General features: G+C 51.2%; 1 long non-coding RNA gene across 2 annotated transcripts; it reads left to right on the top strand.

The window, feature by feature from the left end:
- Positions 1 to 5,426: 5,426 nt before the first annotated feature.
- Positions 5,427 to 10,155, top strand: LOC127921622 (uncharacterized). 2 transcript variants are annotated; one of them, XR_008109148.1, is made up of 5 exons: positions 5,427 to 5,474; positions 5,603 to 5,643; positions 5,708 to 5,766; positions 5,898 to 5,938; positions 10,097 to 10,155. It is a non-coding gene; the product is annotated as an uncharacterized LOC127921622 (long non-coding RNA). The 2 variants fall into 2 exon arrangements; XR_008109149.1 differs by lacking the exon at positions 5,898 to 5,938 and adding an exon at positions 5,812 to 5,852.
- The last annotated feature ends 302 nt before the right edge of the window (positions 10,156 to 10,457 follow it).

Raw genomic sequence — 10,457 nt, 5'->3', positions numbered from 1 at the left:
AGTTACCTCTCTCAGCCAATCACAGGTCAGGAGTTACCTCTCTCAGCCAATAACAGGTCAGGAGTTACCTCTCTCAGCCAATAACAGGTCAGGAGTTACCTCTTTCAGCCAATAACAGGTCAGGAGTTACCTCTCTCAGCCAATAACAGGTCAGGAGTTACCCTCTCAGCCAATAACAGGTCAGGAGTTACCTCTCTCAGCCAATAACAGGTCAGGAGTTACCTATCTCAGCCAATAACATGTCAGGAGTTACCTCTCTCAGCCAATAACAGGTCAGGAGTTACCTCTCAGCCAATAACAGGTCAGGAGTTACCTCTCTCAGCCAATAACAGGTCAGGAGTTACCTCTCTCAGCCAATAACAGGTCAGGAGTTACCTCTCTCAGCCAATAACAGGTCAGGAGTCTCCTCTCTCAGCCAATAACAGGTCAGGAGTTACCTCTCTCAGCCAATAACAGGTCAGGAGTCTCCTCTCTCAGCCAATAACAGGTCAGGAGTTACCCTCTCAGCCAATAAGGTCAGGAGTTACCCTCTCAGCCAATAACAGGTCAGGAGTTACCCTCTCAGCCAATAACAGGACAGGAGTTACCTCTCTCAGCTAATAACAGACTTCCATCATGATACTGGAGCCGGGTCAGGAGTCTCCCCTCTGTCTGATTCTCTCTGTCTCTCTCTGAGTGGGACAGGAGTCTCCCCTCTGTCTGATTCTCTCTGTCTCTCTCTGAGCAGGACAGCAGTCTCCCCTCTGTCTGATTATCTCTGTCTCTCTCTGAGCAGGACAGCAGTCTCCCCTCTGTCTGATTCGCTCTGTCTCTCTCTCTAGCAGGACAGGAGTCTCCCTCTGTCTGATTATCTCTGTCTCTCTCTGAGCAGGACAGGAGTCTCCCCTCTGTCTGATTCTCTCTGTCTCTCTCTGAGCAGGACAGCAGTCTCCCCTCTGTCTGATTATCTCTGTCTCTCTCTGAGTGGGACAGCAGTCTCCCCAGTCTCCTGCTTATCTCTGTCTCTCTCTGAGCAGGACAGCAGTCTCCCCTCTGTCTGATTCTCTCTGTCTCTCTCTGAGTGGGACAGGAGTCTCCCGCTTATCTCTGTCTCTCTCTGAGCAGGACAGCAGTCTCCCCTCTGTCTGTTTCTCTCTGTCTCTCTCTGAGCAGGACAGGAGTCTCCCCTCTGTCTGTTTCTCTCTGTCTCTCTCTGAGCAGGACAGCAGTCTCCCCTCTGTCTGTTTCTCTCTGTCTCTCTCTGAGTGGGACAGCAGTCTCCCCTCTGTCTGTTTCTCTCTGTCTCTCTCTGAGCAGGACAGCAGTCTCCCCTCTGTCTGTTTCTCTCTGTCTCTCTCTGAGTGGGACAGCAGTCTCCCCTCTGTCTGTTTCTCTCTGTCTCTCTCTGAGCAGGACAGCAGTCTCCCCTCTGTCTGTTTCTCTCTGTCTCTCTCTGAGCAGGACAGGAGTCTCCCCTCTGTCTGTTTCTCTCTGTCTCTCTCTGAGCAGGACAGCAGTCTCCCCTCTGTCTGTTTCTCTCTGTCTCTCTCTGAGCGGGACAGCAGTCTCCCCCTCTGTCTGATTCTCTATGTCTCTCTCTGAGCAGGACAGGAGTCTCCCCTCTGTCTGTTTCTCTCTGTCTCTCTCTGAGCAGGACAGCAGTCTCCCCTCTGTCTGTTTCTCTCTGTCTCTCTCTGAGCAGGACAGCAGTCTCCCCTCTGTCTGATTCTCTCTGTCTCTCTCTGAGCAGGACAGCAGTCTCCCCTCTGTCTGTTTCTCTCTGTCTCTCTCTGAGTGGGACAGCAGTCTCCCCTCTGTCTGTTTCTCTCTGTCTCTCTCTGAGCGGGACAGGAGTCTCCCCTCTGTCTGTTTCTCTCTGTCTCTCTCTGAGTGGGACAGCAGTCTCCCCTCTGTCTGTTTCTCTCTGTCTCTCTCTGAGCGGGACAGGAGTCTCCCCTCTGTCTGTTTCTCTCTGTCTCTCTCTGAGCGGGACAGCAGTCTCCCCTCTGTCTGTTTCTCTCTGTCTCTCTCTGAGCGGGACAGGAGTCTCCCTCTGTCTGTTTCTCTCTGTCTCTCTGTTTTACAGCAGTCTCCCCCCCCTGTCTGTTTCTCTCTGTCTCTCTCTGAGCGGGACAGCAGTCTCCCCTCTGTCTGTTTCTCTCTGTCTCTCTCTTAGCGGGACAGCAGTCTCCCCCTCTGTCTGTTTCTCTCTGTCTCTCTCTGAGCGGGACAGGAGTCTCCCCAGTCTCCTGCTTCTCCCTGTCTCATCTCACAGCGCATCATGAGTGTGATGTAACGTCTCCCCCCCTCTAGTCTGATACAGTGGGTTCTGGTGATACAGGAAACAGCAGTGCTGGAGTCCCAACCCGAGACCGCGACGAGACCGTGTCTTCCCAGAAAGCATCCTGACAGTGTCTCCATATTCCTACTCTGGGCCACGGTTCACAGGAAACACATTACCTCTTAATCCCATCAGTTCAACGACAAACAGGAACAGGAACAAAGCTCATATTCCCTCCCAGTTGACCTTCCTAACGGCGTCACATCAGAGAGTACACTTCGTAGCGACAATGTGCAGTCGGTTCTGTTTCCTGCATATCCTCCACAACGCCAGCAGCTAATTTAGGAAGCTGCTGATGTCATTACTGGGAGAAGAGACTCTGTGGATGCGTCCCAAATCACACTCCTTATATTCCTTAGTGCACTAAGCAGAGCTGTCAACAACAACAAAAACAATGGTGCACTAAATGTAGGGAATTAGGATGCGTTCTTTGGGACGTGTAACAATGAGAAGCTCTGGACGACCTGCAATCCCCAGCAGATTTCTGATGCCAACATTGCTTTCATTAGGACAATAAAGAAAACACTTAAGAGCTGGTTTTAGTGGCTAGCTTTATGGGATCCAATTAGTGTGGTAATTGAGGCGGGGGGGGGACGTGGCCACATGGTCCCAGAGGGCAAAACAAGTTGTTTTCAAAGTCATCAGTCCAATCAGTTGTTGTGAAGAGAAATAGCAGGCTGACAGAAGTCCAAACATGGGATACTTCTGGGATGACGAACAGAACCGAACCAGGTCAGCTCAGAAACTGAGCTGACCTGGGTCACCATGAAGTGGTCTATAATCCCCACATTCTAATCTGAACCTGTTTTACATCGTTGTCCTCTAATCAGGGCCTGATTTAGACCTGGGTCACCATGAAGTGGTCTATAATCCCCACATTCTAATCTGAACCTGTTTGACATCGTTGTCCTCTAATCAGGGCCTGATTTAGACCTGGGTCACCATGAAGTGGTCTATAATCCCCACATTCTAATCTGAACCTGTTTTACATCGTTGTCCTCTAATCAGGGCCTGATTTAGACCTGGGTCACCATGAAGTGGTCTATAATCCCCACATTCTAATCTGAACCTGTTTGACATCGTTGTCCTCTAATCAGGGCCTGATTTAGACCTGGGTCACCATGAAGTGGTCTATAATCCCCACATTCTAATCTGAACCTGTTTTACATCGTTGTCCTCTAATCAGGGCCTGATTCAGACCTGGGTCACCATGAAGTGGTCTATAATCCCCACATTCTAATCTGAACCTGTTTGACATCGTTGTCCTCTAATCAGGTGGGTGATTCCCCTCTAATCAGGGACTGGTTTAGACCTGGGACACCATGAAGTGGTCTATAATCCCCACATTCTAATCTGAACCTGTTTGACATCGTTGTCCTCTAATCAGGTGGGTGATTCCCCTCTAATCAGGGACTGATTTAGACCTGGGACACCAGGTGGGTGATTCCCCTCTAATCAGGGCCTGAGACCTGGACTTTTAGACCTGGGATTCCCCTCTAATCACCAGGGGACACCATGGGTGATTCCCCTCTAATCAGGGCCTGATTTAGACCTGGGACACCAGGTGGGTGATTCCCCTAATAAGCAGGGCCTGATTTAGACCTGGGTCACCATGAAGTGGTCTATAATCCCCACATTCTAATCTGAACCTGTTTGACATCGTTGTCCTCTAATCAGGTGGGTGATTCCCCTCTAATCAGGGACTGGTTTAGACCTGGGACACCAGGTGGGTGATTCCCCTCTAATCAGGGACTGATTTAGACCTGGGACAGCAGGTGGGTGATTCCCCTCTAATCAGGAACTGATTTAGACCTGGGACAGCAGGTGGGTGATTCCCCTCTAATCAGGGACTGATTTAGACCTGGGACACCAGGTGGGTGATTCCCTGTAATCAGGGACTGATTTAGACCTGGGACACCAGGTGGGTGATTCCCCTCTATAAGCAGGGCCTGATTTTAGACCTGGGACACCAGGTGGGTGATTCCCCTCTAATCAGGGCCTGATTTAGACCTGGGACACCAGGTGGGTGATTCCCCTCTATAAGCAGGGCCTGATTTAGACCTGGGACACCAGGTGGGTGATTCCCCTCTAATCAGGGCCTGATTTAGACCTGGGACACCAGGTGGGTGATTCCCCTCTAAGCAGGGCCTGATTTAGACCTGGGACACCAGGTGGGTGATTCCCCTCTAATCAGGGCCTGATTTAGACCTGGGACACCAGGTGGGTGATTCCCCTAGCCCAATGAGTCTGCTCCCATACTTCCTTAAAATACATTTGCTTAAAAAAAACAAGAAAAAAGCAGCAATTGTACTGTGTCCATTTTGAGATGCCGTAGCCAGTATTCACTTCCTCAACATATAAGATAAGATAAAAAATGAATGACATTCATTGAGTTATGTTTTTGAAGAAAGAGATATTTTGTCGCAAAATTTTACTTCGAACTAAGATGTTTGGTGTAATATCTTTCCGTATAAATGTGCATGAAAACGAGTCGCCTCTTGTTGAATGACAACAAAGACTTTATTGAAGAATCCCTACTGTTGACCAATCACAGACGAAAGGGGCGTAGATTTTATTGAAGAATCCCAACTGTTGACCAATCACAGACGAAAGGGGCGTCGACTTTATTGAAGAATCCCTACTGTTGACCAATCACAGACGAAATGGGCGTATACTTTATTGAAGAATCCCAACTGTTGACCAATCACAGACGAAAGGGGCGTAGACTTTATTGAAGAATCCCTACTGTTGACCAATCACAGACGAAAGGGGCGTAGACTTTATTGAAGAATCCCTACTGTTGACCAATCACAGACGAAGGGGCGTAGACTTTAGATACGAACGTCGGCTTGCCTCCGGAAAAAAAATATAGTGTGCCCGAACAATCGTTAAAACCCTCACCGAAGTCCAACATGGCTGGGAAGTATGTGGACACCTTCAGTCACAAGCCCCAGTCGGAGGCAAGCCGAAGTTCGGAGGTGTCCTCCCTCACTAGTCTCAGGCCAGCCAGTGGTGAAGAGGAGGTGTCCTCCCTCACTAGTCTCAGGCCAGCCAGTGGTGAAGAGGAGGTGTCCTCCCTCACTAGTCTCAGGCCAGCCAGTGGTGAAGAGGAGGTGTCCTCCCTCACTAGTCTCAGGCCAGTGGTGAAGAGGAGGTGTCCTCCCTCACTAGTCTCAGGCCAGCCAGTGTGAAGAGGAGGTGTCCTCCTCACTAGTCTCAGGCCGGCCAGTGGTGAAGAGGAGGTGTCCTCCTCACTAGTCTCAGGCCAGTGGTGAAGAGGAGGTGTCCTCCCTCACTAGTCTCAGGCCAGTGGTGAAGAGGAGGTGTCCTCCCTCACTAGTCTCAGGCCAGTGGTGAAGAGGAGGTGTCCTCCCTCACTAGTCTCAGGCCAGTGGTGAAGAGGAGGTGTCCTCCCTCACTAGTCTCAGGCCAGTGGTGAAGAGGAGGTGTCCTCCCTCACTAGTCTCAGGCCAGCCAGTGGTGAAGAGGAGGTGTCCTCCCTCACTAGTCTCAGGCCAGTGGTGAAGAGGAGGTGTCCTCCCTCACTAGTCTCAGGCCAGCCAGTGGTGAAGAGGAGGTGTCCTCCCTCACTAGTCTCAGGCCAGTGGTGAAGAGGAGGTCCTCCTCACTAGTCTCAGGCCGGCCAGTGGTGAAGAGGAGGTCCTCCTCACTAGTCTCAGGCCGGCCAGTGGTGAAGAGGAGGTCCTCCTCACTAGTCTCAGGCCAGTGGTGAAGAGGTTGGAGCGAGCGGAGCGAGCGGTCGCATTCGCACTTCGCTCTGCAGGTTGTATAACTTTTTCATTACATTTCATTATAGTACAACGGTTGATTTGTCTAATCTTAGCAATTCTTCTTAGCTAGCTACATAGCCGTCCTTGTATCAGAGATAATTGCATAATTATCGTATTTCGTCGCCCTAACGTAGCCTTCACTGCTATTCGCCCAGGAGCTAGCAAACGCTAGCTAACGCACACAGATTAGCATCACTGTAGTGCTATTCACTCAACTGAACGACTTGATTAGTCTAGTGTTAGCTAGCTACATAGCTGTCTTTGTTTCCAAGATAATTGTGTAGTTTAGTGTGTGTAGCCTTGGAGTGATTATCTTAATTCACTGAGGTTCGCTAGCCAGCTATTTGTCGTCCTTAACGTAGGAGACTCTGCTAGCTAGCCAACAGCTAACAGCTATCAGCTAGCCAACGTCTACTGTTTCGAATTCAATCACCGGTCAGGTAGTATCACATTTTCATTTCATTTCATTACAGTACAACGGTTTGATTTGTTTGATCGTAGCTAGCTACATAGCCCTCTTTGTTTCAAAGATAATTGTGTAGTCTAGAGCGATTTCCTAGGTTAGCTAGCCAGCTATTGTCGTTCTTTTAACGCAACGTAACGTAAACAACACTGCTAGCTAGCCAGCTAGCCCCGATTAGCAGCACTGTAGAAACTATTACACTCAACGGAACGACTTGATTAGTGTAGTGTCAACAACGCAGCCACTGCCAGCTAGCCTACTTTAGCAGTACTGTATCATTTTAATCATTTTAGTCAATAAGATTCTTGCTACGTAAGCTTAACTTTCTGAACATTCGAGACGTGTAGTCCACTTGTCATTCCAATCTCCTTGCATTAGCGTAGCCTTTTCTGTAGCCTGTCAACTATGTGTCTGTCTATCCCTGTTCTCTCCTCTCTGCACAGACCATACAAACGCTCCACACCGCGTGGCCGCGACCACCCTAATCTGGTGGTCCCAGCGCGTACGACCCACGTGGAGTTCCAGGTCTCCGGTAGCCTCTGGAACTGCCAATCTGCGGCCAACAAGGCAGAGTTCATCTCAGCCTATGCCTCCCTCCAGTCCCTTGACTTCTTGGCACTGACGGAAACATGGATCACCACAGATAACACTGCTACTCCTACTGCTCTCTCCTCGTCCGCCCACGTGTTCTCGCACACCCCGAGAGCTTCTGGTCAGCGGGGTGGTGGCACCGGGATCCTCATCTCTCCCAAGTGGTCTTTCTCTCTTTCTCCCCTTACCCATCTGCCTATCGCCTCCTTTGAATTCCATGCTGTCACAGTTACCAGCCCTTTCAAGCTTAACATCCTTATCATTTATCGCCCTCCAGGTTCCCTCGGAGAGTTCATCAATGAGCTTGATGCCTTGATAAGCTCCTTAACCTGAGGACGGCTCACCTCTCACAGTTCTGGGCGACTTTAACCTCCCCACGTCTACCTTTGACTCATTCCTCTCTGCCTCCTTCTTTCCACTCCTCTCCTCTTTTGACCTCACCCTCTCACCTTCCCCCTACTCACAAGGCAGGCAATACGCTTGACCTCATCTTTACTAGATGCTGTTCTTCCACTAACCTCATTGCAACTCCCCTCCAAGTCTCCGACCACTACCTTGTATCCTTTTCCCTCTCGCTCTCATCCAACACTTCCCACACTGCCCCTACTCGGATGGTATCGCGCCGTCCCAACCTTCGCTCTCTCTCCCCGCTACTCTCTCCTCTTCCATCCTATCATCTCTTCCCTCTGCTCAAACTTTCTCCAACCTATCTCCTGATTCTGCCTCCTCAACCCTCCTCTCCTCCCTTACTGCATCCTTTGACTCTCTATGTCCCCTATCCTCCAGGCCGGCTCGGTCCTCCCCTCCCGCTCCGTGGCTCGACGACTCATTGCGAGCTCACAGAACAGGGCTCCGGGCAGCCGAGCGGAAATGGAGGAAAACTTCGCCTCCCTGCGGACCTGGCATCCTTTCACTCCCTCCTCTCTACATTTTCCTCCTCTGTCTCTGCTGCTAAAGCCACTTTCTACCATTCTAAATTCCAAGCATCTGCCTCTAACCCTAGGAAGCTCTTTGCCACCTTCTCCTCCCTCCTGAATCCTCCCCCCTCCTCCCTCTCTGCAGATGACTTCGTCAACCATTTTGAAAAGAAGGTCGACGACATCCGATCCTCGTTTGCTAAGTCAAACGACACCGCTGGTTCTGCTCACACTGCCCTACCCTATGCGCTGACCTCTTTCTCCCCTCTCTCCAGATGAAATCTCGCGTCTTGTGACGGCCGGCCGCCCAACAACCTGCCCGCTTGACCCTATCCCCTCCTCTCTTCTCCAGACCATTTCCGGAGACCTTCTGCCTTACCTCACCTCGCTCATCAACTCATCCCTGACCGCTGGCTACGTCCCTCCCGTCTTCAAGAGAGCGAGAGTTGCACCCCTTCTGAAAAAACCTACACTCGATCCCTCCGATGTCAACAACTACAGACCAGTATCCCTTCTCTCTTTTCTCTCCAAAACTCTTGAGCGTGCCGTCCTTGGCCAGCTCTACCGCTATCTCTCTCAGAATGACCTTCTTGATCCAAATCAGTCAGGTTTCAAGACTAGTCATTCAACTGAGACTGCTCTTCTCTGTATCACGGAGGCGCTCCGCACTGCTAAAGCTAACTCTCTCTCCTCTGCTCTCATCCTTCTAGACCTATCGGCTGCCTTCGATACTGTGAACCATCAGATCCTCCTCTCCACCCTCTCCGAGTTGGGCATCTCCGGCGCGGCCCACGCTTGGATTGCGTCCTACCTGACAGGTCGCTCCTACCAGGTGGCGTGGCGAGAATCTGTCTCCTCACCACGCGCTCTCACCACTGGTGTCCCCAGGGCTCTGTTCTAGGCCCTCTCTTATTCTCGCTATACACCAAGTCACTTGGCTCTGTCATAACCTCACATGGTCTCTCCTATCATTGCTATGCAGACGACACACAATTAATCTTCTCCTTTCCCCCTTCTGATGACCAGGTGGCGAATCGCATCTCTGCATGTCTGGCAGACATATCAGTGTGGATGACGGATCACCACCTCAAGCTGAACCTCAGCAAGACGAAGCTCCTCTTCCTCCCGGGGAAGGACTGCCCGTTCCATGATCTCGCCATCACGGTTGACAACTCCATTGTGTCCTCCTCCCAGAGCGCTAAGAACCTTGGCGTGATCCTGGACAACACCCTGACGTTCTCAACTAACATCAAGGCGGTGTCCCGTTCCTGTAGGTTCATGCTCTACAACATCCGCAGAGTACGACCCTGCCTCACACAGGAAGCGGCGCAGGTCCTAATCCAGGCACTTGTCATCTCCCGTCTTGATTACTGCAACTCGCTGTTGGCTGGGCTCCCTGCCTGTGCCATTAAACCCCTACAACTCATCCAGAACGCCGCAGCCCGTCTGGTGTTCAACCTTCCCAAGTTCTCTCACGTCACCCCGCTCCTCCGCTCTCTCCACTGGCTTCCAGTTGAAGCTCGCATCCGCTACAAGACCATGGTGCTCGCCTACGGAGCTGTGAGGGGAACGGCACCTCAGTACCTCCAGGCTCTGATCAGGCCCTACACCCAAACAAGGGCACTGCGTTCATCCACCTCTGGCCTGCTCGCCTCCCTACCACTGAGGAAGTACAGTTCCCGCTCAGCTCAGTCAAAACTGTTCGCTGCTCTGGCCCCCAATGGTGGAACAAACTCCCTCACGACGCCAGGACAGCGGAGTCAATCACCACCTTCCGGAGACACCTGAAACCCCACCTCTTCAAGGAATACCTAGGATAGGGTAAGTAAGGGTAAGTAATCCTTCTCACCCCCCTTCTCCCAAAAAAAAAAAAGATTTAGATGCAAGTGGCTGTTCCACTGGATGTCATAAGGTGTATGCACCAATTTGTAAGTCGCTCTGGATAAGAGCGTCTGCTAAATGACTTAAATGTAATGTAAATGTAAAGAGGAGGTGTCCTCCTCACTAGTCTCAGGCCAGTGGTGAAGAGGAGGTGTCCTCCCTCACTAGTCTCAGGCCAGTGGTGAAGAGGAGGTGTCCTCCCTCACTAGTCTCAGGCCAGTGGTGAAGAGGTGGTGTCCTCCCTCACTAGTCTCAGGCCAGCCGGTGGTGAAGAGGAGGTGTCCTCCCTCACTAGTCTCAGGCCAGTGATGAAGAGGAGCGAGGGTTCACTAACCTATGATATCACCCAGCCTTCAGCTCACTACTGGGGGAAATGAAATAGATCTGTGTGTCAGAGCTGTCGTTATGGGGTCTGTGTGAGTTCCCGGGGCACCTCGCAGGGCTCACGCTCAGTCCCTCCTGATTACCACAGAGCTGTAGTTATGGGGTCTGTG

This window comes from Oncorhynchus keta, unplaced genomic scaffold (genome assembly GCF_023373465.1).
Source record: "Oncorhynchus keta strain PuntledgeMale-10-30-2019 unplaced genomic scaffold, Oket_V2 Un_contig_22783_pilon_pilon, whole genome shotgun sequence".
NCBI lineage: Eukaryota > Metazoa > Chordata > Actinopteri > Salmoniformes > Salmonidae > Oncorhynchus > Oncorhynchus keta.
This window is presented reverse-complemented; position numbering and strand designations above follow the sequence as displayed.